The sequence below is a fragment of the Leucopleurus acutus genome, assembly GCF_964270905.1.
Source record: "Leucopleurus acutus genome assembly, chromosome: X".
Taxonomy (NCBI): Eukaryota; Metazoa; Chordata; class Mammalia; order Artiodactyla; family Delphinidae; genus Leucopleurus; species Leucopleurus acutus.
In genome coordinates this window covers 118,992,133-119,019,887 of record NC_139148.1, presented here as the reverse complement: position 1 = coordinate 119,019,887, position 27,755 = coordinate 118,992,133, and the positions used below count along the sequence as shown (strand labels likewise).

At 45.3% G+C, this 27,755-nt stretch overlaps 1 protein-coding gene across 2 annotated transcripts in view; it reads left to right on the top strand.

Annotated features, from left to right (window-relative positions):
- FGF13 (fibroblast growth factor 13) overlaps positions 1 to 27,755 on the top strand; it is a gene marked incomplete at both ends in the record, with an annotated part of 500,426 nt that overhangs the window by 272,489 nt on the left and 200,182 nt on the right. The window lies entirely within an intron of this gene.

Sequence of the window (27,755 nt, the reverse complement as noted above, 5' to 3'; positions counted from 1 at the left end):
AGTATGGTTATGATGGGAATGTACATTGGTGTAGCTATTATGGAAAACTTTTCCTCAAAAAGTTACCTTTATCTTGGACCTCCAGCTTCCAGAACTTTGAGAAATAAATTTTTATTTTTAAGCTGCCCAGTCTGTGGTATTTGGTTATAGTAGCCCAAGCAGACTACATCGCTTCCATTAGCCCAGAGCCAGGCACCTCTTTGGTCCTCAGTAGTTGTTTGTTTCTTGATTGCTTAACAATTGAGAGGCTGCTGAACTTCAGTAAAAGCCAGCATGGCATATCTTAGTTTGGAACATGGTAAGTGTACTGAAAACACTCCTGGGATGATATATTTCAACACCAGATTGTTTAATTGAGCAAGAAAAAAAAGCTACAATTTGGTCAAGGTACTTAACCTGTCTGTGCCTTAAAATTTACTCATCTATTAAATGGGAATAATAATAGTACCTCTTTCATGGGGTTATTTTGAAAAATAAATGAACTAATATATGTATAGTACTTAGAACTGTACCCGGCAAATGGAAAATCCTGTAGCTTTCTACTATTGGTATTGTTGTTGTTGTTAATGTGTATAACTTGATACAAATTGGAGAGAGATGTTTTGATAATGACACCGGTGATCTGTGTGACTTAGCGAAAGAGAAGCCCTATCACTGTCTCGTGTGCAAGTTGGTACAGTGCTTGACACATAACAGGCACTACAAAAATGTGTAGATTGAGTAAGTGGTGGACTGATTTCAAACCCTCACTGTGCTGAAATATCTATGTAGAATAAGTTCCAAAGGTAGAGGTTGGATATCCTCTTTCCCTCATGTTACAAAACGAGTGGGTTTCCAATATACACTAACATTCGGTCTCTTCCTCCACTCTGAGCCCCCGAAGCCCACGTTTTGGCTTAGCAGCATGGCAGGTTTTTCTCTGTTCTAGCCTTGAAATACAGTTATAAGCAAGGGTGCCACAGTATTAACTCTGTTCTCTGGCATATGAATGAGAACGATTTTTCTTGGAGCTCTCCATGCCTGCTGCTTTGAGTTGTTTGTCATTTCCTTAACGGGCCTGTTCAAGAGAGCTTGGCTATGGGATGTGTTGTGAAAGCCATGTGTATTGGTCTTGTCTAAGTCACCAGGGAGATTTTATGGGTTTTCTTTTTGTAGGATTCTAAGGAGATGCCCTTCTAATCTTGGACAGATTGCCTGTTGTTACCCTTGGGATTTGTTATGGTGGCATCAAATCAAAGGACTTTTGTACTGTTGGGTGGAAAAACAATCAAACATTCTTGCTGGGAGGCACCTTTGAGACCATCTGGTCGAAATTTCCATCTAAAGGCAGGGACCATGTTTACCTTGTTTCACTTTGCATCCCCAGTGCATAGCAGTATGCTTGGCATAGAGTGGATATGTGATAGACGTCTGCTGATTAAATGAATATTTTGCAAGTGGAAGACTGTAAAAACTTTACGTTGGCCTATTTTGATTTGTCCATTTTCATCTGTACTGCAGCAAAGAAAGTGTTTTCTTTCTGTGCTGTACTGTAATGTGTCTCTGTCTTTCTGCCCCCACTCTCATTCCTGCAGTTCTGTGTCTGTCTTGTCCACTGCTGTATTTCCCAGTGCTGAGAACAGTGCTGAGCTGATGCTTGACGCTCAGAAAATATTAGTCGGATGAATGGTTCTAATGCTTATGGTGGACAGCAAAAACAATTACAGTGCCAGGCATCACATTTATATCACACAAAGGACTGCTTGTGGACGAAGATATCAGAAGAATGGTGGCATTAATGGGACTGCTGCCAGGGGAATGATTGGTCATAGACTTTCTTCATTTGGAACATAGGAACAGTAATAATAGTGAAATCCCGGGAAGGTTGTAGAGATTCAGTGGGAAGATTCTCTAAAGGGAGCTAGCTCATGACTTCTATTGTAGCAGGAGGAATTTTGCTTTCCCCCTCACCCCCAGTACTATGAGCCGGCAGAAGGATGGGGAGGAAGGAAAAATGGTCATGCCTTGGGAAGCAAGCAGAGATGACTCCTCTTCCCTTTTCCCTTCCTCTTTCCCTTCCCCACCATTTTTGCTAAGCCAAAAGAAGTGCTAAGTGCCAGCCATCAACCTTATAGAGTCTGGGAAGCACCACCTGAGATGAGGACCTGCTGAACACAGGTCTTAGAGGATCAGAACAGTAGAGGACTCAATCAGGTTCCAGGCAAGCTGGAGGAATGAGAGCCAGGGGGCTCGAATGCTAGAGCGGAAGAGATGGTGCGGGTCCAAGGAAAGGAAAGCTTATTGTGATCATGATGAGGTAGATGGGTGCCCACAAAGGTTGTGTGCTGGCTTTCTCAGTTTCAGTGTCTGAGAGTTTGTTATAGTATATTTTTCCTGTTGAGTAGTAGGGCTTGCAAAGTGATATTCCTAAGTGCATTGGAATGAAATGATCCACACAATGGCAATGGTCTTAAACTAACAATGGGAAGGTTCTGGAAAAGGGTGAGGCAGAAACAATGATTATTTTAACTGCTTCTCATTCACTCATTTAATCGCCCCTTCACTCATCCATCCAACAACCATTTAATAAGCTGTTCATGTAGGTTAACAATTGGCCGAGGAACAAGAAAGGTAGTGGTGAGCAGGGAAGACATGGGGCCCTGACCTGGTGGTATTTACAGTCTTAACGGGAAGAATGAAACCATCAGGCAAATATAATCTAATCTGAGTTCCGTGGAGGACAGACATATGGAAGAGTTCTAATAGCGTGAGGAGGTATGAAGAATCAGAGAAAGGGCCTTTTGAGCTGAGAATTTATGGATGAATAGGTATTAACAAGTAGGGAATAGAAGGAGGGAAATCATGAGAGACTAGGCAGAGGGAGCCAACTTCGAAAGGCAGTCATAGTTGAATGGGAGAAATGGAAGGAAAGAGGAGGGAGAGGATACTATACTGCAAGGGCCACTGCCTAGTTTCCAAACAACCTTGAGCGATAGGCAGCTCCACAGTTATTACTCTTGAATGCATAAGGAAATTGAGACTCGGACATGTTCATGTCTTTAACTGAGTTAACGAGTCATTATCGAAGCCCTATTAGGTTCTAGTCACCGTGCTTGTGCTGGATGAACGTTTAGATATGGTCCCTGCCCTCCAGGAGCTTACTTTCTAGGGCGGAAGTAAAAGGAATTTTTAGATCACAGTTGCTGGTAAGATGTAGGGCTGAAACTTGAAGTCTTCTGACTCCAAGCCCAATGCTCTTTCCACGTTGTCACTTTGTGGCTCAAACAAGGAAGAGGCCTCGTCAGTCACATCCATGATGCCTTGGCTCGATGAGGCAGCTTAGCTTTTGTTCTAGCGGCTGGGGAAGGCTCCCTTTTAATGTTCTCGAGGACATTGGGGCCTGGAACTGTAAAAGGTAAAGTTGAAACCGAAACAGAAAAACACAGCTCATCTGTGTGAACAAACACAGCTGCCCGTTTTGGAGTTAATTCTTTGGACTGGACATTTTATACATGTCATGTATCTCATCCTAACAACAACCCTGTGAATGAGGTTCACAATCACACTCACTTGCCAGTTGTACACGTGAGGATGCCGAGGCTCCTCGAGGGCATGCAGCACTGCTGAGCATGTTCGATTAGTAATTCAGGGCTATAGTATGCAAACTCATGTGCTCCGATTCCATAGGCCGTGCTCTTAACCACCATGCTACACTGCAGCTATCTATCAGGCTAGAATGGAGTCTGACACTAGCCCAGAAACAAAGGGACAGCCTGGGAAAAAGGCCACCAGAGATTGCTCCTTCTGGCAGGACAGAGTTCTTTAACAGGTGAAAAAGCACAAGATTAGACGTGGAAGAGTAGATTGGCCACATCTGCTAATTTCAGATGTCAAGTGACTTGAATCCCGATTTCCTACCTTCTCGTCCATGTGGTCATAATTGATAAGGCCTTTCTACCTTACTACTGTTTTTTTTTTCTCTAGATAATTAAAGCTACAAAACACTACCCTTGTCCAAGCTGAATTTAGAGAACAGATTTACCTCAAACCTTATGCGTGTATCTTGTTTAGGAAGTCGTTTCACATTTATGATCTCGTGGGTCCTCACAACAACCCCAGTGAGGTTCTTCCCATTTTATAATCGAGGAAGGGTAAGGCTGAGACAGCCCAAGGTCATGTAGCCCGAAGGGTTTTGGAGCCACTGCTGGGCACCTTTGCTGTTGGAAGTAGGAGAAGGCATACCCCTTCTTCAGGAAGCTCAACCCAATTTTCACTTCTGTTTTTGTGCCCCCGATGAACTGAAGCAGTTAGTAAAGCATTTGCCGTTTCAAAATAGGTACTGTGTATGCAAGTGTACTAGGATATACCAAGATTTCTTTCTCATTCCAGATCCAAAAGACTCTTAATAAGTTGATTGTGTTCACAACACTGTATTATATACTACAGAAGGGGTACAAAAAGGAGCACATATTATTTTGTAGGTTTCCTAAAATAAGTAGCTTATATGGATAGCTTTAGTTGACCAAAGCAACATAGATTTCTGTTCAGATACAGCTTACTGGGTTGAGGCTGGGGGCTTGGGAACCTTTTAGGATATACGACATACCTTTACTCCATTAGAATCTCATTTGTCTACTGGGTTAGTGTCAATGGATTCTTTCTTGCGGTGTCTTGTCCCTCATGATTGGCAGGATTGGGGGCTTTAAGTCTTTTCACTCTCAAAACAAATATGACTCATAACCAATGTGGATATGATGACTTGTTGATTTGGTGAACATTTGAAAATATGAGGTGGGAAGAAACATAACCATTGCTGTAAAGGTTCTTTTAAAAGCGAACCTAATGCACTGGAGATGGTATAAATGAACTGGAGGGGGAAAATGTGAACATTGGAAATAGATTCCAGTTAGCTCGAGCTTAGGGGAGAAGGCATTAAAATTAAGGAGCCGTTCATTTACTTATTCAACAAATATTTAATGAGCCAGGCATTGTTCTAGCACTGGAGATACAGCAGTGAGTAAAAACAAAAAAAGACAAAAATTCCTGCCTTGTTGGAGCTGACATTCAAGGGGGGAAGAAGAGACAATAAATATAAATAAAACACGTTATGTCAGATGGTGATAAGTGCTGTGGAGAAAAATAAAGCAAGGAAGAGGGATAGGGGTGCTCAGGTGTGTGGGTGTGTGCAGAGGGGGACGGCTAGAGAAGGCTCGAGTGGGAAGATGATATGTGCACACAGAGCGCTCCGGGCAGAGGGAAGAGTGAGCGCAGAGACCCTAAGATGAGAGCACGGGCAAGGACCAATGTGGTGGGCATGGAGTGAGCGAGGGGGAGAGGAATGTGAGGTGAGGATAGACAGGTCGCCAGGGAGCTGGCTGGCCCACGGTAAGAAGCTTTGTTGACCAGGTATCTGGTTGATGTTTGGCAGGTGTAGTGGACACTGTTGGTGCCCTGCCCACATTCCCTTTACCAGTCGTGTGTACCTCTCCCTACGCTGCTGGGAGTGTTGGTTGCTGAGGCTCATAGTTGCCCCCTTCTCCGTAGCAGGAGGCCTCTCGCCTAAGGGGTGTTGCGTCCTCGTCCCTGGGGGCAGCCAACAGCCAATGACACTTTCAACCCCTTCGCCTGAAGGTGGGACCAACCCCATGGTGCCATTTGTGGTCCAGGACACCTTGCGGGATCAAGTTAGAGCCAGTCTCTGGCTGAGACCACAGCCTTGCTTAGGGCCCTTCCCTGCCCTCTCTTGCCTACTCCCTTCTCCCCCCAGAGAATCCCTGTCTCAGGCTCTGCTTCCAGGGAACCGAACCGAAAACAACCAACTTTCAGCAACATAATTTCAGAAAGTTACTATGCTCTATTCTTCTCCTCAGAGTTCGACTTTGTGTTGTATTTTATTGAAGTGGGCACCCCGGATGGTGAGGCAGATCTTTCAAGCCAGTCTCCACTGCCTTCCATTTTCTTTAGGAGTCAGGAGAGAGATCTGTGAGCTAGATGGCACTAGAGGTGACATTATTGACATCTGGGCCTGTCTCTCTAATTCTGCTCCTCAGCGGAGGAGGGCGTTTTCACTAGGGTCTTGATGGGATTGTGTTACAATGACTGACTTGCTTTTACATGGGTGAGTGAATCCACAGGAGGGTCCCTTTCGATGCCTCACTCTAGTTACTTGGAATCCTAGTCAGTACATATTGACTTCCTGCAGTCTGGCAACTATGTGTGAGTGGCTATAGTATAGTATAGAATATAGTCCTTTCGTGAGAAACGGCAGTGTTTTGCACCACATCTTTTGTCTAACTGCAGCCTCTTCTTCCTGTCATCTACTTTAGGAACGGGAAAGAAGCTGTGGCTGGAAAATCTGCACCCATCTCAAAACTAGCAGGCGATAAATTTGCCTTTCCCCCATTTCTCACTCGTGTGGGCAAAACTGACTTGGTTATCAGGGCCAAGGTTTAGAGAACGACTGTTTTGGGTAACAAGTGTCTGGTTATAAGTATGACTTTTAGCAATGAGTGTGAGAGAACTCTAACTGAAGGCTGTCTCTTGCTTGGGCTGTGAATGAACAAAGCCAAGTTCTTGAAGGGCCTCTCCGACTCTGAGGTTCCCCACTCCCTGCTCTCAACATAGGATTTGCCCGTGGTCCTGAGCACATTTGGTCCCCCTTTCACAGAGCCACTCCTAAGGTCTGAGACCAGTGCAAGTCACATTGTGTAAGATACTTTGGGAATCTTTGGGATCACTGTAGCACAGATCCATCCAGACCCTAGTGAAAATGCTCTCCTCTGCTGAGGAACAGAATTAGAGAGACAGGCCCAGGTGTCAGTAATGTCACCTGTAGTGCCATCTAGCTCACAGATCTCTCTCCTGACTCCTGAAGACAACGGAAGGCAGTGGAGACTGGCTTGAATGACCTGCCTCACCATCTGGGGTGCCTAGTTCAATCAAATATAGCCCAAAGTCGACCTTTGAGGAGAAAAATAGCGTATATTAGTTTTTTTTAATTGTGTTGTTGAAAGTTGGTTGTCTTAAGTTTGCTTCCCTAGAAGCAAATCCTGGGACAGGGATTCTTTGGGGGAGAAGGGAGTAGGCAGGAGAGGTCAGGGGAGGGCGCGAACCAAGCAAGGCTGTGGTCTCAGCCAGACACTAGCTCTAACCGGATCCCCATGTATTCAGGCCCCTTTGCCCAGCTCAGTCTTCCCCCAACATATTCACCTAGAGTCGTTCAGCTGGTGTCAGCTGCCCTCTCTGACACCTTAGTTAGTACTACCCTGTGGAGTAGGCAGAGGAGGTACAGTTGTTCCCACTTTGCAAATGAAGCAGTAAAGATTCGGAGACTTAAGTGACTCACCAAGATCACAAAGCCACAGAGTCAGAGATAGACCGCAGGTCTTCTAACTGCTGTGCCTTTCCAGTGTTATGAAAAGGCAATGACTTATTTTTGGCATTCTCTTAAATGGTCATTCTACTTCCTGGTGACATGGGGATGCCAGTGCCTCTCTCCGTTTTAGTCAAGCCAGATCTTTGTTTTCTCCAAGTAACGTGCTCTCCTCGTTAAAGCCTCCTAGTGGCTGCCTGTGCTTCCCGCGGAGTGCTTCTGTAAGCCTTGAGCTTCTGAATTCTGGGTTGTTCCTGGGCCTCATTTTACATCGCTTTTCATCACTTGCACAGCCACTCATGCCCTTGTCCAGCTCCATTATCTGGCAGCATATTTGTCGCTCTGGTTTATTGCCTTGGCTCCTGATTGGTTAGTACTGAGACACGTCATCAGTGAGCGCCATGCCTTGCTGTGTAGGATGCTGATCCAGACTCCAGAGAACTGGTCTCAGGGCTGCCTCTGCTCCGACTACTACTCCCCCAGGATTTGGCGTAAGAAAACAAACAGATAAACAGAGACCTCCCAACCCTCCTCAGTATGTTTGGATCAGCTCGCTTTCAGTTCAACCGCAAGGTAAAAGTTTTAGACAGCGGGGGGCAAGTGCTGAAATGGGGTGGGGGGTAGGGTAAACCTCTGTCCTATGGAGAAGCTGGTTGGCTGTGGCTTTTACTTTTTCTTCTGTAGAAGAAAATAGAACCTTCTCAATGATTCAGAGCATCCAAGGGGGCAGGGTCCTCTCTTGCCATTATTTTAAAGACGGCCGAAGGGAAGCAATTCAGTTACCGGCGTTGACCGAGCCCCTATTCTGGGTCCGGTAGGAAAGTTTCTAGGGACCTTGTTCCGTATGACGTCAATGGGCTGTCTCTGTGGCTGATCACGCCCAAGATAGGGGGACTCGCCGGAAGTGCAGAGGAGGGAAACTGACAGGCTTTCGCAGACACTGTACGGCCTCTGTTTCCAGTGGTGGGGCTGGCTCCCGTGGAGTCATCTGCCCTCCCTCACTCCATTCTCCTTATGCCTGGGGTTGTGCCTGGGTAACATGCTTGGCCAGGCAGGGCCTGAAACCCTCACCTCACGTTTACCCGTGTTGTGTATGAAGTGGCCGAGCTGAGTCACTACAAGCCCTGAGGTGAAACGGGGTATGTGAGAGAAGCCCAACCCTCCTCTATGTTGTTTCCAGGGCACCTGCAGGTTGGCACTAGGCCCCATCCAGCAGGAGAAAGGAAGCCTGGCCTGGGCAAAACAGCCTTTGTAAACCACCCGCCTGGGCTTGGGCGGTCCTGTAGGGCATCGAGCTCAGGAGGCCTCCCACCGCCCCTCCCACCCCAAATGCTGAGTGACGCGTGTGCCACCACGTGACAGCATTCCCACGTTGGGGTTACAGACGCCCGCCTGTGTTTAGATTCATGCCAAACCCAGGGGGCACAGCTACTTATAATTTTCTTGCCAAAACATGGAAAAAATTAGGGGTTTGTTTCCTTTCAATTCAATGAGGAAAAGTACTACCATCTCCTCCAGCAGCTGAGTATGAGCAAGTACTGGTGACATCTTTGTGTTTCCCCCGGAAGTATAGTTCAGCCTGTTTGGGGGGACCCCTTCTACTCTTTTTGCTGTCGTTATTTCTGAATTCCAGTTCAAGAAGGAAAATTTAAAAAGTTGTCTGGAGGAACTTGCTCTCAAGGGCCAATGCTGGCAAACCTTAATTGAATAATCCCTGTCTAGGGGTGTTTCCTTGCAGGGTTGCGTCTGTGTCTGCCACCGGCCCACAGTGGGCCTAGGTCACAAGGTTTTCTGCTTGTACACGTGCATGCATGGTGTCTAGCGTGGTACCTCAAGGAAAGAAATGTCTCTGTTATCACATCAACATACCCCGCGCACATACACCTTCTCCTTCTGAAGAGCTGCGTAAGACGAGACGAAAAGAAGCTGAGGTCGATTCATGCGCCTGTTAACCTCATGTAAGCATTCATTGGCTTGCTCGTCTCTGTATGTCTCAGAGTCTAGCACAGATCTGGTATGCAGTAGATGCTGAATAAATGGGCATGCTAATGAGCTTATTGAACCTAAGAAATTTATCTGTGTATTAGATGCCGGCTTTAGGATCAGGGACCTGGTTGTGTTCCTAATTCTGGCATATATTTTCTGGGTAACCTTAAGCAAATAACTCCTAGAGCCTCAGCTTCCCTCCTTATAGCAATCAGGATAATATCAATGCTGGCCTTGTTTATTTCACAGAGTTGTTAGGTAGATCAAAATTAAATAAAAATGAAGGACTATATGAAAATGTACTTTTGGAACTGAAATGCTAAACACATCGAGCTGGTTACTAGTCTCCTGGTCACACATGGTATTGAGTTTGCGTCTCGTCTGTATAATCATGATAACAACACTCTGTTTTTCACTCACTGCATTAAAACATTTTGATGGCACGCAAGAGAAATGATGCTGATTATTGACAAATTTCATTTAGGATAATCACCTCTGAGCAAGGAGAGCACAGAATTATGTTGAAGTGTTGAATTTAACCTTTTCCAGTGTGTATAAACACATGGTTATAAAATATGGAATGAAATACAAAATATCTTCCCATCAAGTAAAAATTCACTCTGTCATAGCACTGAAAGAGTTGGAAGAAAGATTCCAACTCCACAGACCCAATGTACTTGCCCAGGGCACTGCGGACACATGCAGAGCAGAATGATGGAGAAAATACTGAAACCCACAATTGTTATGTTATGTTATGTTATGTTATGGTTGGGCTAGATCAGTTTCAAATATGGAAAAAGAGGAAGTAAAATAGTGGGTCATCAGTTGGGAGGAAGGAGACAGACTGGGACATGAAGGTGGGCTGCTCATGTCCTGCGATCCCGGAATGGGTCTGCCTTTTGATTTTTTTCTCTTTTTTTTCTTTTTTTTTTCTTTTTTTTTTTTTTTTTGGTTAATGTATGTATGGGCTTTCCCAAATCTAGCAATCTGGCAAGACACATTGATAAAAATGATCACATAAGAAGAGTACCTGGGACCTAATAAGCATTCAGGAAGCAGTAGCTGCTGTCATCACAATAATGTCTGACCAAATATCTGGGCACCCTATGGCCCAGTCAAGGAGACACATAAAATTAACCATTACAGTACTCTTCAATAATCACAGGCCCTTCTCCCTGACAAGCGGGGCTAATCCAATTATCATAGCAACAGGACTCAAACAGCTCCTGCTTTACCCCGTGAGCTGAGGGGCCTTCCTCAGCCTGTTTCCTGCAGCCATTGCTGGGGCGTGTTACAAGTCTGCTCACAGCAGTATGCTTCTGGCGAGCTTCTGGGGGAAGAAAAGTAAACTGGACTTGCTCAGGGGCAAAGAGGCAAAGATGAAGCCAGGGGCAGAGGCAGGAGGCCTCCCCTGGCTGGAGATTCCCAGCTCGGCATTCTTACTGCCTCTTCTGCTTCACTTTGCCACTTCCTCCGTTATTTCCAATCACCCTAAATATGGATGTCAGCATAAAAGCCATGTTCCTCTTGTGCTCATCAGAAGGGGCTCCCAAAGTTCCATGTAGAACAGAGGAAAGTCTAAAATAGGCTGCAGGAAAAGGCTGGCAATCCAAAGTACCCTGTGGTTCAGTCCATCATTGCTGCTTCCTACATCCGACTGTGACCCACCCTGCTCTCAGCCCAAAATGTTTTTTCCAGGTTGCCATAGCTTGACCTGAGGATCTCTTTGCCAACTAGGGACTGACTGCCTCAGAGGTGATGTCTCAAGCTTCTGAGACTATCTCACATGCCCTGAGCTTGTCTTTGAGAAGTTGTCAGTTAAAGTGTTAGATAGAGACATTGGGAGAGGAAAGAAGAAAGAATTGCTCTCTAGATATCTGTGGAAGGTTACCGATTGCAGTTCTGCATTTCATAGGACCTCTATCTCTTCCACCACTCGGCAACTAAATGCCTAATTGGCTGGGAGAGGATTTATGTGGAACATTTTGCCCTGGCTTTCTTCGGTGCAATCTTGAACTCCACTTAACTCTCCATTAGGAAGGAAGCAGAAGGCCCTCTCTGGTATGAGAACTGGGAAATGTTTCCATGCCCCAGCTGACATTTTTCAAGCTTGTGAAGTGTGGCGTGTTTCAGTTTCTTGATGGTGCCAACAGACCCTCTTCAAATGACTGGGTTTCTCTGTATGAGTCTAATTAATGCAAATATTGGAGGCATGTCAAAGGGACTAACTGGCTCCTAGGCTGGGCTAGGTGTCCAGGCGCTTCGGTTCTAAGGTTGTTTCCCACCCTTCCCCTCTCCCACTAGCACTTGAGGTGTTAGATTGGTTTGGTGGAATCTTTGACATAATGACAGAAGAAAATAGATTGATGGAAGAGCAACAAGAACGGTGTAAAGGGTCAAAATAATCGATTTCTCAAGGATGTTGTTTTGCAAACTGCCCATCCTCATCTCCATCGCTGCCATTAATACTTTCCTGCTGTGTGAACGTTTGCTGGGTCCCAGGCTGTATAGGCACGTTTAGTACAATGGCATGGTGCAGGAGAGAGCTAAGTGTGAGGAGATTTCTCTCCTAGGCTGAAAGGAGAGACTTTCCCCTCTGGGAAGTGTATGTTCCATGGAATTACCATTTTCAAAGGGTATCTATATTAAGCAGCATTGTTAGATGCTGCATAATGTTAGCCATTATACTTCTGTTCATAAAAGTTTATATTCCTAGAGTATGTACCCAGAATAAAACCACTTCTTCCTGCCTATACCACCAAGTCCTAACTGCTGTCAACCCTTGCCTGCATCGTAGCAGTGGCCTCCGAACCAGTTTCTCTACTTCTGTCCTTCTCCTCTGAAGTCTGTTCTTTATATAGTGGCAAGAATGAGCTGTGGATCACATGAGCCAGATCCCATCACTCTCCTGCCTGAATCCATCCAATGGTTCCCCACCACTCAGAATTGAAGCCAGAGGTATTAACACGGCCTAGTGAGCAGGCTTCCTGTTGCTTTTCTGACCTCACCTCCTCCCACTCTCCCCTTCAGTCTTTGACTTCCAGCCACATTGGCTTTCTTCATTTTCTTAAAAAAAAAAATACACAAAACAGCGAGTCCTACTCTTCCCTCAGGATCTGAGCATTTTTGATCCCTCTGCTGGGAACACTTGTCTCCTGGATATCTCCATGGCGCTTCACTCAGGCCTCTGCTCTGACGTCTCCTTGCCTTGCCCTAAACGGAAGCTAACTGACGTGGCAGGAGCTTAACTTGTAAAAGTTTATTTCTTACGTACATGGGTCTAGCGGCAATTCCGAGCCCCTGCCTTCCCTTGAGTGACTCAGAGACCCTTGGAAGTCTCATCTTCCTGATTTATTTACTCTCTCTTTACCCCTCAGCTCCACTCCAAATGTATAAACTCCATGAGGGCGAGGGTTTTTCTCTCCATTTTTTTCCCTGTATACTGTATACATTGAATAGTGCCTGGTATATGGTAGATTCCCAATAAATACTTGTTGAAAGAATATTGAAAGGTAGTATTACGAGAGGCAGTGGAAAATAAAAAGGCCAAAGGAAGCATCTTTGTGCATATGTTTTCTTCTGAGGCTGAAGATGATGAAGATATGTCAGTTCTACATAATGATATTCGATTATTGTTATTAAATTACCTGTTGAAGGCTTATGAGCTGTAGAACCTAGTTAGGTTTTCAGCATTAAGCATTGTATATTGTATTAGTTTTCTGCTGCCCTAACAAAATACCACAATCTAGGTGGCTTAAGCAATGCAAATGCATTATCTTACAGTCCTGGAGGTCAGAAGTCAGACACGCATCTCACCAAGCTAAGACCTTAGTCTTGGCTTGGCTGGGCTGTATTTCTTTCTGGAGGCTCTAAAGGAGGATCTATTCCCTTCTCATTTTGGTTGTTAGCGCTATTCAGTTCCTGGTAGGACAGAGATCCCTGTCCCCTTGCTAGCTGTCAACTGAGGACTGTTCCCAGCTGCTAGAAGCTCCGTGTATTCCTTGGTCCTGGCCTCCTTCAGGCCAGTGTTTAAAGCCAGCAACATCCTGTTGAGTCCTTTCACACTTTTACTCTGGCCTGTCTCTGCTTCCTTCTCATCTCTGTGACCGAGACTTCTCTCTTTTGATTTTAAGAGCTCATATGATTACATTGCACCCACCTGGATAATCCTTGTAACGGTCAGCTTATTAGTAACCCTCATGACATCTGTAACCTTCAGGTAACATATGCACAGGTTCCAGGGACTAGGGTGTGGGCATCTTTGAGGGGCTGTTGTTCTGCCTACCATGGATATAAAATCAAGTGTAAGATACGGCATAGTGAGTAAGAGTAAAGGCTCTGGAGACATGAAGACCTGGGCTTGAATCCCAACTTTCATCTTGATGCTGGGTTCCTCTGGATATGTTTCTTAACCTCTCTGACATTCAGGTTCCTCTGTGCCAACAGGGGACAATAATGACACCTGCCTTATGGGATTGTCGTGGATATTGGAAATATGTGAAAGTGGGTATACACACCAGGCACTCTACTTTACTCCTTTCAAAAATATAATGTGAGTATCGAATGGATAAACAGCAGGGTCCTACTGTATAGCCCAGGGAACTATATTCAATATCCTGTGATAAACCGTAATGGAAAAGAATATGAAAAGGAATATATAAATATAACTGAATCTCTTTGCTCTACAGCAGAAATTAACACAATATTGTAAATCAACTATACTTCAATAAAAAAAGAAGAAAAATGCAACTTTGCAATTTTGTAATAACTTTAAAAAAATATGTGACTATTCCTAGTGTCCTAAACGGGAGCACCAAATCCAGCTTTGAACCCACCTCAGAAGACCTTACCTTTGATAGGATTAAGGAGTGCTCTTTAGCTAAAACCTCACTTAACCAGCTGGGTTTGTAGGGAATGAGGGGGAAGTTTTATTTAAGTGTTCATGATTCATTTACGCCTAAATCATTAAATGCTATTTTAAGGACACTTAATGGCTCGAGGCTTTTCAAACATTCATAATGCCTCTTTTCTTGAACAGAAATGCTGCCAAGAGTAAACAAACGCAAATACCATTAGCTTTGAAATTTTTCAAAAACAATTTAGAGTAGGTTCTAACCTGGCGCACTATATTCTTCCATCTGTGATCCCTGCAGGGACAGGCCTGCTCAGCAGAAACACCAGCTCTGTTTATTGAATGAGGAGTTAGAAACTGTTTCAGGCCTGAGTGCAGAGAACAGCACTCATTTTACTGGAATATTTCTGTTTGAGAATTCTTTTCTGGATTTCAGCTGTTGTAATTGGGAATTTTGTTCTAAAGCTTTTCATTAGCTAAAACGTTCAACTCTTTTAACTCTTAAGGGGGAAGAATTCTTTCACAGAATATAGGTGAGAACTGCATTTCCTGGAGGTTTTGAAGACCATTTGAGCTTGCAAATAAATGAATTTGATGTTGTGGCCAAATTGAACTAACTGCCTTTTTTTTTCCCCCTAATTTATTTATTTATTTTGGGCTGTGTTGGGTCTTCGTTTCTGTGCGAGGGCTTTCTCTAGTTGTGGCGAGCGGGGGCCACTCTTCATCGCGGTGCGTGGGCCTCTCACTGTCGCGGCCTCTCTTGTCGCGGAGCACAGGCTCCAGACACGCAGGCTCAGTAGTTGTGGCTCATGGGCCTAGTTGCTCCGCGGGATGTGGGATCCTCCCAGACCAGGGCTCGAACCCGTGTCCCCTGCATTGGCAGGCAGATTCTCAACCACTGCGCCACCAGGGAAGCCCCCAAACTGCCTTTCTTAAAACATTTTTGTTTTATATTGGAGTGTAGTTGATTAACAATGTTGTGTTAGTTTCAGGTGTACAGCAAAGTTATACACATACGTGTATCTCTTCTTTTTCAAGTTCTTTTCCCTTTTAGGTTATTATGGAATATTGAGCAGAGTTCCCTATGCTATACAGTAGGTCCTCGTTGGTTATCTGTTTTAAGTATAGCAGTGTGTACATGTCAATCCCAACCTCCCAGTCTGTCCCCCCCAGTTCCTGCCTGGTAACCGTAAGTTGGGTCTCTAAGTCTGTGAGTCTGTTTCTGTTTTGTGAATAAGTTCATTTGTACCATTTTTTGAACTGAATGTCTTCTGATGAGCTTGAGTGCAGCTTGCGATTAACTAGGGAGGGAAAGATTTAACCAGAGCATCGTTTAAATGAAATAAGACATGCCAGGGCTCACGTCCTGATCAGTTGAAAGAGCCTTCTCCCCTCTCTTTTCTGGGGCCTTCTTTCCCCCTTTACTACTTCTCAATCCACTCACACAGCCATACTGTGTTGAATGCCAGGTAGCACAAAGCCACAATGACATATGCATACTTTATAGTTTTTGAGAAAGGGTTTTTATAGATCAGCCCATATATTGGTATTTACTTCATGGTTCCTGCCAAAGGTTTAGTCAAGACGGGCTGCTAATGTACTTGAGTGAACTTTCTTCAATGTCGCTGGGGCTGGAAGGACACATCAGTTAAGTGATAGAAGCACATATGCTCATGGAACAGTGGCAGGAAGAGGAAGTAAGAGAACTCTGCTTGCTTGAAAGTGAGGGTAGTATTTCATAACTGATAAAGTAAAATGAGTTTGCTGCTTGGATACCTTTTTGGGGGGACATGGAGATGTAGAGGTGACTTTGATGGTATTGATCACTCTCCCAATCATATGATTTTGTGTGTGTGTGTGTGGTACGCGGGCCTCTCACTGTTGTGGCCTCTCCCGTTGCGGAGCACAGGCTCCGGACGCGCAGGCTCAGCGGCCGTGGCTCACGGGCCCAGCCGCTACACGGCATGTGGGATCCTCCCGGACCGGGGCACGAACCCGTGTCCCCTGCATCGGCAGGCGGACTCTCAACCACTGCGCTACCAGGGAAGCCCCAGTCACATAATTTTTAAGCAACATTACAATATAATTTTCCAGTCACTGTCACCAGGACTGAGAAATTTCTGGCTGTCAGCAGAGCCTATGAGGTGGGGTTTCCTGGGCCCTCGAGACATCTCAGGAGATTTGGAGCAACCATGAGATTTGTATTAGAGCTTAGCTTTCAAAACATGAAATAACAATGTGAAGGAAATAGTGATCATGCGTATTGCAGGCCTCTTCTAGCATGCCGTCCATGTGAAGAAGTATGGTGACAATGAACACATTTTCTAGAAAGACGGGTGTAATGCTTGAGAGTGCACTCTCTAGTATGTAGGTGACGAAACCTCATTCCTCTGAGATTTAATGCTCTAAAAATGGAAAAGATTGATAGGAGAAAATAGGCTTTCTATAGCAGTTTAGCCTGTGATGTTGCCCAAGAAAGGTCTTAAGATCAAAGATTTCAGGCGAGAACGTTTCTGTGAGTAGCTATGACATCATTTTGTGAGCCTAACCGGAGCTCCTGTACTAATAGTTATTAAAGACAAAGGCATGTCTCTAGCCTCAGACACACACACACACACGCACGCGCGCGCGCGGCAGAGCTGGCTGGAACAGCATGCTGCGGGCAGTCCCCTTAGTTTACTGTGTCTGAAGACAAAGGCCGCTTACAAAATGGTGCCAGTGGCTTCCATCATTATGCACGGAGGAAGAGGCAAAATTTGGTGGAAAAGCCATACCTAGAATCAATCTATAAGTAATCTTTAAAGGCTGCCTAGATATTTCAGCCCCTAGGACATCGTGGCCAGAAGCACTCTATTAAAAAAACAAAATAAGTGAGACCAAATAAAACTTTTCAGTGAAACCAGTCATAATGAAACATTTTCAAGAAATTCCAGATGGCATTCTCGAAGAAATACCATTTGTCAGTCAGTTTATTACTCTTTGAGCAGTACAGCCGTCTTTTTCTCCTGTGGGTCATTCTCCATGCGTTGGTTAGAAAACTAACATGAGGGCCGTGTGAAGCCTTGTCTGGACCAGCTAGAAAGTAGGTGGTTGGCATTCGTTTTCTTGAGAAAGTCACTTTCATGTTAAATAGGATTCAGCCTCCATTCATGCTGAGGAAGTACTTAGTACATGTGGAGTAACTATCAAAGGCTAGCCATTGTGCTGGATGGTTCCATCCAAGTATCTCTTTTAATTTTAAAAACAACCTTGTTAGGAGTTAAACTCTGATTCAGTTGGATCGTCTGTAAAAGGTAGGAAATTGACGGGCCCAAGGTTATGCAGTAGGTGGCAGAGGTCTCCCAAGTTCAGTGCTCTTTTTTCTACCCTGTGGCTGGGTTTCCAGGAATATACATTTAATTGCCACCCAAATAGTTGTTTGGCCTCAAGGGAAAGGGGAATGAACCCATACTGAGGGCCGACTGCATGACCATCTGCCAGCCACTGTTCTAGGCATATTTCAGTCTTTAATATGACGAGCAGTCCCCTCAGAACCTTGTGAAAATACAGATTCTGACTCTGTGGGTCTAGACTTGGCAGGGATGCGGGGCTGCATGTCTAACAAGCTCCCAGGCGATACCCATGCTGCTGGTCCAGGGTCCTGACTTCAAAATAGCTATCAGACTATTTTATGGGTTCAAAGAGGAGACAGGACTTGCCCGAGGCCACACTTCGGTCTCAGAACTGGGATTTTTTTTAAAAAATTGTTTTTTTAATCGAAGTAGAGTTGATTTACAATGCTCTGGCAATCTCTGCTGTACAGCCAAGTGACTGAGTTATTCACATATAGACACTGTGTTTTCATATTCTTTTCCATTATGGTTTATCACCGGATATTGAATGTCTCCCTGCGTTATGCAGTAGGACCTTGTTGTTTCTCCATACTATGTATAATAGTTTACATCTGCTAATCCCAAGCAGATTTGTGGTTGCCAAGAGAGAGGGAGGTGGGGGAGGGGAGAACTGGGAGTTTGGGATTAGAAGTGGGATTTGAACCAGGACTGGTGGATTATGACGCCTTTGCCAGTACCTCGGTTTTCATTCCCTTAGGCTTTTAAACCTTCCTCCTTGAGAGAGCCATTTGTATTCCATATTTAATTAAGGGGCTTAGAACTCTGAAGTTGTAGTATCTCCTAGAGCGCTTCCTTCTTTGTTCAGGAAGACATCTTTGCAGTTAATTGTGCTTACATTTGCGGCCTTAATTTTTCTCTTGCTCCTTTGATTAGACACACTGGTTCCACCCTAGCTGCACCTTAGAACCACCTGGGGAGCTTGACTACCAAGGTCCATACCCCGCTGCAAGACCAATTAAAGGAGAATTTCTGGAGGTGGGGCCTGGGCATGGGCATGTTATAAAAGCTCCCTGCGTGATCCTGATTTTGTAGCTAGGGTGGAGAGCCCCTGAATTACAGGGTTCAAGGGAGCAATTTCTGGAAAATGTAATGCAAACCTCCTTTTTTTGTGATGTCATAAAAGAAGGACTAGTGTATTTATTGAGCCAGTCACCAACAAGGTTCCCGATGAATTCTTGGTACCATTTTGTTTTGTGACCATGAGCTTGGACTGCACTGTGGTTCAAGTTGGGGCACATGTGAAGTTTGCAGTGGCTCTGGGTGGACCTTCAGGGTGAGATGCAGCATCACAGACTGGCTTCAGGGCCAAGACACCTGTTCTCACCAACCCAAGACGTTGACCTTGAGGGGTATTAATAAGAAGAGAGCTTGCTTTGACTCACTGCAACAAAACTGGCTAGTGAGGAGATAGTCATATTGAAACACAACAAAAACACAGGGCAGGGGTGGGTTAATGCTGTGGTAGAACTATGGACAAACCACCGGGGCTGAGTGCTCAGGCTGGAACGGACCGGCTGTGGGGAGATATGAGCTGCTGTAGAGTTTTACGCAGTGAATAGCACCACTGCCCGAGGGGACGTGGCCGCCGTTGGCTGGGGTGTACAAAGAAATGGAAATACAGTTGATCTTTGAACAGCAAGGATTTGAACTGCCAGGGTCCACTTACATGTGGGATTTTTGTTCACTAATAAATACTACAGGACTACATGGTCTGTGGTTGGCTGTATCCGCAGATGCGGAACCACGGGTATGGAGGAACCGTGGAGAGGGAGGGCTGACTACAAGTTATACGTGGATTTTCAGCTGCATGGAGGTTTGGCACCCCTAACCCTGCATCTTTTTCAAGGGTCAACTGTAGCAAGATAATCAGGCGCCAAGCCCACCCTCCAAAGATGAGAGAGGAATTTTCACTGGAGAAAGCAAGGAATGGCTTAAAACAGTCATTCTTAACTCTAGCTGTGCGGTCGAATCACCCGAGGAGCTTGGAAACCCGCCAGTGCTCTGGCCCCAGGCTGGAGATTCTAGTGTAATTGATCTGGGGTGGCACCATGGGTACTTTAGTTTTTAGAGTTCCCCAGGTGACGCTAAGGCTCAACCCCAGCTGAGAACCACTGGTATGGATTTTGTTTGTTCCTGGCGGAGAATGCAGACGGCAGAGGTAGCTGGAGCAGGTAAAACGAACAGCTGGGGCAATCACACCCCCAGTGTGATCCCTGACCAGCAGCGGCAGCACTTGGGAACTTGTTAGAAATGACAATACTCACACCCACCCCAGAACACCTCCATCAGAAACTCTAGTGGAGGACTTCCCTGGTGGCACAGTGGTTAAAAATCCGCCTGCCAATGCAGGGGACACGGGTTTGATCTCTGGTCCAGGAAGATCCCACATGCCGTGGGGCAACTAAGCCCGTGTGCCACAACTACTGAGCCACAACTTCTGAAGCCCACGCGCCTCGAGCTTGTGCTCTGCAACAAGAGAAACCACTGCAATGGGAAGCCCGCGCACCACAACAAAGAATAGCCCCTGCTCGCCGCAACTAGAGAAAGCCCGCGTGCAGCAACGAAGACCCAATGCAGCCAAAAATAAATAAAATACAATAAATTAATTAAAAACAAGCAACTCTAGTGGAGGGGGCCCAGCAGTCTGTGTCTTAACAAGCCTTGCAGTGCACTCTGATGGATACTTCAGTTTCACTTGGACTTGAGCAGGGTGCATGGGAGAGGAATGCAATGTCATCCGGCTAGAAAACTTGAAAGTAATGGGCTGGTATCAGCTCTCTGAACAGTATACTGAGATGTGTTAGCATCACCCAGTGTTCTAAGGTGGAATGCATTTCTTGGCATTTCTTTCTCACGTGCTTGAAATGGCAGTAGGGACAAAACCTATGTCATTCCTGCTGGGGCAGGGGACTTCTGAAAGCACACTCTGCTCTGCTAGAGGAAGCTGCCACTTTTCTTCTTAAGGGAGTCATTTCTGTCTTCAGTAGGGATATGCATCCTTCCAGGTGACATGGGCCCTTTGATGATGAGAATGCCAGGCTTCAAGGAAGCTCCTTAGATAAGGCCACGGAGAGTTGCTCTGTCTCCTTGCTTCTCATCCCCATTTGAGCAGGGTCTTTGGTAGCCTGTGCGCTGTCTGTTATTCACAGCACGTGCCTGAAGTTACTCCCCTAGAGTTGAGCAACGCCATTGGTGCTGCTCTGTGTCGTCACTCACTAGAGAAAGCCTTTGCCCTGGGCTGAGTAAGGACCCCACTGGTGTGTAGCCGTAGTGCTTTCCATCTTGTTAGGGGCTTTCTGTTACCCGGATCATTGGCATGCTCACTAGCACATTTTCCTCGCTCTTTGGTCTGGACTGTGTGGGCCAAACTCCCCTGAATAGAAGAGCTGAGTCCCTGCAAGATGCTGAGCATCTCCGAAGGTCACAAAGGGGCTTCCAGGATTGGTACGACTGCGTTACAGAGAGGTTTATAGAACACAGGGGGCTTACCTGTCATCAAGTCTAGTGATTCTCAACTCAGATGATTTTGCTCTCATCCCACTGGTAAAGGGGGATTTGACAATATCTGGAGACCTCTTTGGTTGTCACAAGTTGAACAGGGATGCTACTGGCATCTACTGGGTAGAGGTCAGGCATCCTATTAAACATCCTACAGTGCACAGAACAGCCTCTCGGAACAAGGAATTATCCAGCCCCAGGTGTCAAAGTGCTAACGTTGCGCTACCCTGGCCTAGTCCACATGACTTATTTTTGAAATGAGGAAACTGAGGCTCAGAGATCTGACATGGCATTCCAGAGGTCACCCGGGAAGTCAGCTGTGACTCAGGGTGGGGATCCTGGTACACTGCTTACCGGCTCCATCTCTGTCATGGGCAGCGTTTCCTCCATTGCAGCCACTACTATGTGCCTGCCAGGTACCGGGCAATGTGCTGGACTCTTTCCATTTTTGACCCTTTCTTCTTAGCACTCGCCTTCAAGGTAGGCAGGGCTCTCCCTAGAAGGCACTAATTTTATGCATGCAAAATTACCATGTGCAAAGCATTGCAGGCCACTAGGAAAGCAAGGATGATACCAAAAGAGACATTGTTCTGGTCTTCTGGGAGCTGACATTCAAGTTGTGGAGGAGAGACCATATATAAGAAAATAATTATCAATGTAACTTGTCAGTACAAACCTAGGATTATGACCAGAAAGCTGTCTCAAGGCATGACAGGATAAATTTCTTAAAATGTCATATGGGGCTTCCCTGGTGGTGCAGTGGTTGGGAGTCCGCCTGCCAGTGCAGGGGACACGGGTTCGGGCCCTGGCCCGGGAGGATCCCACATGCCGCAGAGTGACTGGGCCCATGGGCCACAACTGCTGAGCCTGAGCTCTAGAGCCTGCACGCCACAACTACTGAGCCCACGTGCTGCAACTACTGAAGCCCATGCGCCTGGAGCCCGTGCTCCACAACGGGAGAGGCCACTGCAATGAGAAGCCCACGAGCCACAATGAAGAGTAGCCCCCACTCGCCACAACTACAGAGAGCCGGCGTGCAGCAACGAAGGCTCAACAAAGCCAAAAATAAATAAATAAATAAAATTAATTTTAAAAAGTGTCATATGGACGTGAAGAGTTAGAGTGAGTTTTGTGGGAAGGCTGGGTGAAGAAGGGCATCCTTCATTTGATTCATAAGAATTCTTTGAGTGTGTTGTATGATGGACCCCACATATAGAATGGCGAATGAGACAAAGAATGTTGCTGCCTCAGAGAGCTTGTATTCTTGTGGGAAGAGTCAGATGAGAGATACATACATACCTACATACATACATAAAATAATTACAGATTGTGACGAGTGCAAACCTACCTAACATGGCTAAAAAGACATCTCAGAAGAGGTGGCATTTGAGTAGAGCCTGAAGGACATAAAGGGGGCATCAGAGTGAACAGCAAGTACACGGTCTTTAGGCAGGAAAAAGCCTAGCATATTCTAGATACTAATGTAAAGCTAGTGTGTGGAAGAAGATAGGCATGTGATGGAATTGAGGAGGTGGGTGGCCACCGTGGTAGGGAGTTTGCATTGTATTCTACCATGAAAATAGCAAAACAGCCTGAACAAACAGAATTGGAGGAAGGCTGGATAGTGCTTGGGGGTTGCATGGAGATGGGGGAGATCGCAAAGGCGAAGGTAACTGAAATTTCTAGAAATATTTTACAGTTATTTCTGTCTTAGCCAAATCAAATGATCATTAGTATTGATCAATTCAGTTCAGTGGATTATTTATTTAAATTACTCATTTACATTTAAACCTGCCATCTTGATAGTATCCAGTGTGGCAGTAAAGCTTGAACAATAGATACACATAAGCAGATAGAGTGTAAGTTGGGAGGCAAAATGGAGGTCTTAACTCATCCTGTGGTTGATGTACCTTTCAGCTTGACAGGTGCTCAGTGACAGGGAAAAGTAATCGCTCTAATTACTCTTGTTTTCGTCTCACTTTCTTTCTCATTATGTGAGGACATTTGATAATCTGTACATTTTGCCATATTTTCTGTTTCATAGATATTTTCAAGTGTTTGCTTGTTGAAGTCACTAATATATGTCTGATAACTTTGGTAGTCCCATGGCTGTGTTCATTTCTGTTGCCCTGGTGATCTCAGATTTGCTTTGATTTAAAATCACGTCATTAATTATGTTGAGTCATCTTTCTGAAGAGTTCATTTAAAAAGAGAAAACAACAGGGCTTCCCTGGTGGCGCAGTGGTTGAGAGTCCGCCTGCCGATGCAGGGGACACGGGTTCGTGCCCCGGTCCAGGAAGATCCCACATGCTGCGGAGCGGCTGGGCCCGTGAGCCCATGGCCGCTGAGCCTGCGCGTCCGTAGCCTGTGCTCCGCAACGGGAGAGGCCACAACAGTGAGAGGCCCGCATACCGCAAAAAAAAAAAGACAGAAAACTTCGTTGGAGACAGAGATAACCTTTGAGGCTAAGAAACACCGGTGATCCCCATCCCTGTTAAATATATCAGTGTTTGTACAAAGCAGTCTTACCTTAGACTTTTTGGTAAACACACTGGAATCCTGGCTTCTAGGCTGTGCTTTTCCAATAGCTGTGTGGCCTGTCAAGTCACTTCCCCTTCTTGAGCTTTATTTACCTTATGTTTTAAGACAGAGGGGTTGTATTAAGTTATCGCTAAAGGAATTGTGTTTGGAATGTTGTGGAAGATTGTAGTGTTCGTGATACTACTAAATATTTGAGTAGGTATTTTATGTAACCTATGATATATACATATATATATATATATATATATGTATATATATATATATAAAATTATTATTTTTTTTTGCAGTATGCGGGCCTCTCACTGTTGTGGCCTCTCCCGTTGCGGAGCACAGGCTCCGGACACGCAGGCTCAGCAGCCATGGCTCACGGGCCTAGCCGCTTTGCGGCATGTGGGATCTTCCTGGACCGGGTCACGAACCCATGTCCCCTGCATCGGCAGGCGGATTCTCAACCACTGTGCCACCAGGGAAGCCCCACCTATGTTATATTTATTGATAAAAGTTATAGAGTAAAACAGGAAGTGGATAATTTTTGGGGGGTGGCTGCACACGGGCTTTCTCTAGTTGCAGTGAGCAGGGGCTACTCTTCGTTGAGGTGCGCGGGCTTCTTATTGCGGTGCCTTCTCTTGTTGCAGAGCACAGGCCCTAGGCACATGGGCTTCAGTAGTTGCAGCATGCGGGCTCAGTAGTTGCGGCGCAGGCTCTAGGGCACGTGGGCTTCAGTAGTTGTGGCTCGCAGGCTCAGTAGTTGTGGCTCGCACGCTCAGTAGTTGTGGCATACGGGCTTAGTTGCACCACAGCATGTGGGATCTTCCCGGACCAGGGATCCAGGCAGGTGGATTCTTAACCACTGCACCACCAGGGAAGTTCCGGAAGTGGATTTTCTAAACATAGAAAGGGTAAATGATTGTTAACTTCTTTAACTAAAAAAATACATTTAAGAAGTATATTACTTGGAATTATCTTTAATTTTATCAAAGATTGTTTTGCTACAGATTGATGCTTTCTTTATATCCAGTTTGAAATGGGAACACTATTTCTGTGATCATGAGTACCTCAGACCAGGTCATCAGGTTTAGACATAAACTCTCTTCCCTTACCATGAATGACCCCCAACCCCTGACCATGACCTTGATCTAGGTGATTGCTGAGAAGCCTGGGGGAGAGTGGGGGTGGTTTAATGCCAATCCAGTGCTGATGCTGGGAAACCAATCCTGGATGCAGGCTTGCCCACCTAATGGTTAGTCAGTAAACACCTTTTATAATGGGAACTAGGTCTTTCATAAATTGTGCTCTTAACTGTCATGCTACCAGTAAAGTCACTTATTTTTGCCACCCTCATCTCTGCGTATGCCACCTGTCAGTGTCTGCGTGTCTGCGGGTGTGTGAATTTGCATGTGTGCACTTGTCTCCTCCAAATCTCAACCACTCTTGTGGGACTTTGGAATTCTGAGTAGGTGATCAGGGCCAAGGGCACTGGCAGAGTGGGTGTCATTTCCCAGCAGAGGCCTACTCCTTGACTGCTGTTGTTTGGGGCTCGCGGGCTTTCTCAAAGCACGGGCCCCACGGTCCAGAAATCAACCATGAGGGCTAAGCCACTCTTACCATCTTATCTGTCTTGAAGAGTCAAGCTGAACCTCTGAAACTGGAAGAGGTTTGGTGTAAATCTATCATCTACCTAATCACTGGAGTCTTTCATGCACCTTCAAGATTAGATAAATATTATTTAGAAGAACAGCAGGAGTCATTGAGTAAATGTGGACAAATGGTTCCAATGAACAAAGGCGAGAGTGGTTTTCAGAGGCTAGAAGTGATGTGCAAGAAGAAATGCACTAGAAGGGGGAAAACAGCAGAAGTCATAGTACCTAGCCAGGGAAAGGCAAATCCCATTCTTTCTTCCCGTTTTGATGAGCTGACTTCTTTACAAGTGTCCCTCTTTTCTAGAGCTAGTCGCCCTTGGAAGCATTGTCTCCTCATCCTTTTTGTAAGGAAGTAGAATTAAGGTACCCACCTGCCTTGATGCTGGGGTCTTGTGGGAAGTCCCCTGTCATTCCCACTGCTGTCAATTGCACATGCATCCACTGTCCTACTTGAAGGAGCCCTAAGAATAAATGCATTTAACATAATAGTTTTAATCTTTCATCCAAAATAAATTTACATTCAGAGATTTTATACACCTGTGTGAGGTGTTGCGTGGATGATGCCACTTCTGTTTACAAAGTCCAAAATATTTTTAGCTCTCGTGTCAACATGACACCCAGGTGTACTGATAGATTGAATATTCTTTTTTTTCTTTCTGTTTTGCCTGAATTGACTGATGTTTGGGGCATTGAGTGGAGACGGCCTGGACCCAAAGCTAAGCCATTAACTCCCAGGTGTTCACGATTTCCAAGGAAATGTTCTGTGCCTGTGGTCATTACTCAGATGGCACCTTAAATGCTCGCATCTTGGCACCTTTTGCACTTGCTAAATTCAGCTTGAAAAAAGAACAGGAGAGAGAGAATTTTGTGGAAAGCAATTATCTTGCACTTTTGTGACTTTCATGCTTTCCCCATCATGATGAATTTGGGGGCTGGTTCTTGTATCAGTCACTGGGTTGCTTTCACTAGAATTTTGTTGTATGTTACGGATAACCAGTTGTATCTAATTAAACAATAATGATGTCAGTGCAAGGCATTTTCTGGGAATTAATGACCAGCGGGGAAAAGCTGATGGCTGGAGAGTCAGCCAAAGGCTATTACCTTCAGCCTGTCATTAATCTCCAGAAATGCCCATTTGTGACGTCATTTTTGGTATTGAAAAATGAAAATGGAAGACAATTTACTGGTGATTATCATGTACTTCTGAATAGCGAGTTCTCTACATATTATCCAAAAGTTGTTCTTTTTTTTTAATCCTCCAATTGTCCTTTAATCTTAAAATTTGTTTCTTATATACAGTGCATGAAAATGGGATTTCTCAGCTTCTGTATAATCATGGGCGGGGTTTTGCTTTTTTTTTTTTTTTGAGTTCCAAGTTTGGGAGGTTTCCCTAAATTTTTTTTTTTTTTTTTTTGCGGTACACGGGCCTCTCACTGCTGCGGCCCCTCCCATCGCGGAGCACAGGCTCCGGACGCACAGCCTCAGCGGCCATGGCTCACGGGCCCAGCCGCTCCGCGGCACGTGGGATCTTCCCGGACCGGGGCACGAACCCGTGTCCCCTGCATCGGCAGGCGGACTCTCAACCACTGCGCCACTAGGGAAGCCCCCTAAAATATTTTGTATGGTAAAATCAGAATTTATCTTTACCTATGATGCTGGAATTTGATAAGTGTCTATATTGTCATAACTAACTGCTCATGGCAGGTAATGGTTGCAAATGGTTTGAATAGCAGCTGTTGCTACCGAAGATGTGCATTCAACGACCAGATTCTAAGAAGTTGTAGTCACATTCCTAGTAGATGAAGGGAACTCTGCCAGGAAAAGCAGTGGTGGTTTGTCTATATAGTATTTTTGATTAGTGCTGCTGGGAGCTAGAGGAAGATAGAAAGAGAAGTAACTAAAATATTCATCACCTTCTTGCATAATTTAATGACTTATAAAGGAAGACAACAATTCCACATACAAGCAATCTATCAAGAACTTGTTCTAAACTCATAATACGAATTTCAAAGTTATGTTGGTTTTTATACCTTTTTTACTCCTACATGAAAGAAAGTTCTTAATGTCCGTTAGGATCCCAGCCAGTGAGCTGGGAATGTTTTGCCAAACATGGAAGCTTGAGATCCCATCTAATTTCAGCCATAAGCTGTTGGTATTTTACAAACACTGCAGCATTATTCTCCCCATAGGAAGTGTGCCGCTGGTGTCAGTCTTTCTCAATGCATGTTAAGTGTATGCATTTGGGGGAGTAGAATGAGTCACTCGCCGTGAATCATAGCTTTAGGGGCACTGACTCACTCCCGGTAAAATGGGATGGCCTCATTGGGAAGGGCATGAAAGAGAAAAAAATCCATGCTGGGGTCAGTTCTCTGTTTCTGCAGATGCAGATCAAATTTGCACCCACTTTGGTGGGTAGTTACCAGGCTAAAGAATGTTGCAGCAGACCCTGTAAAAGCAGACACCTTGTTTTTGCAGGGAGAAAACACTAGAAATTC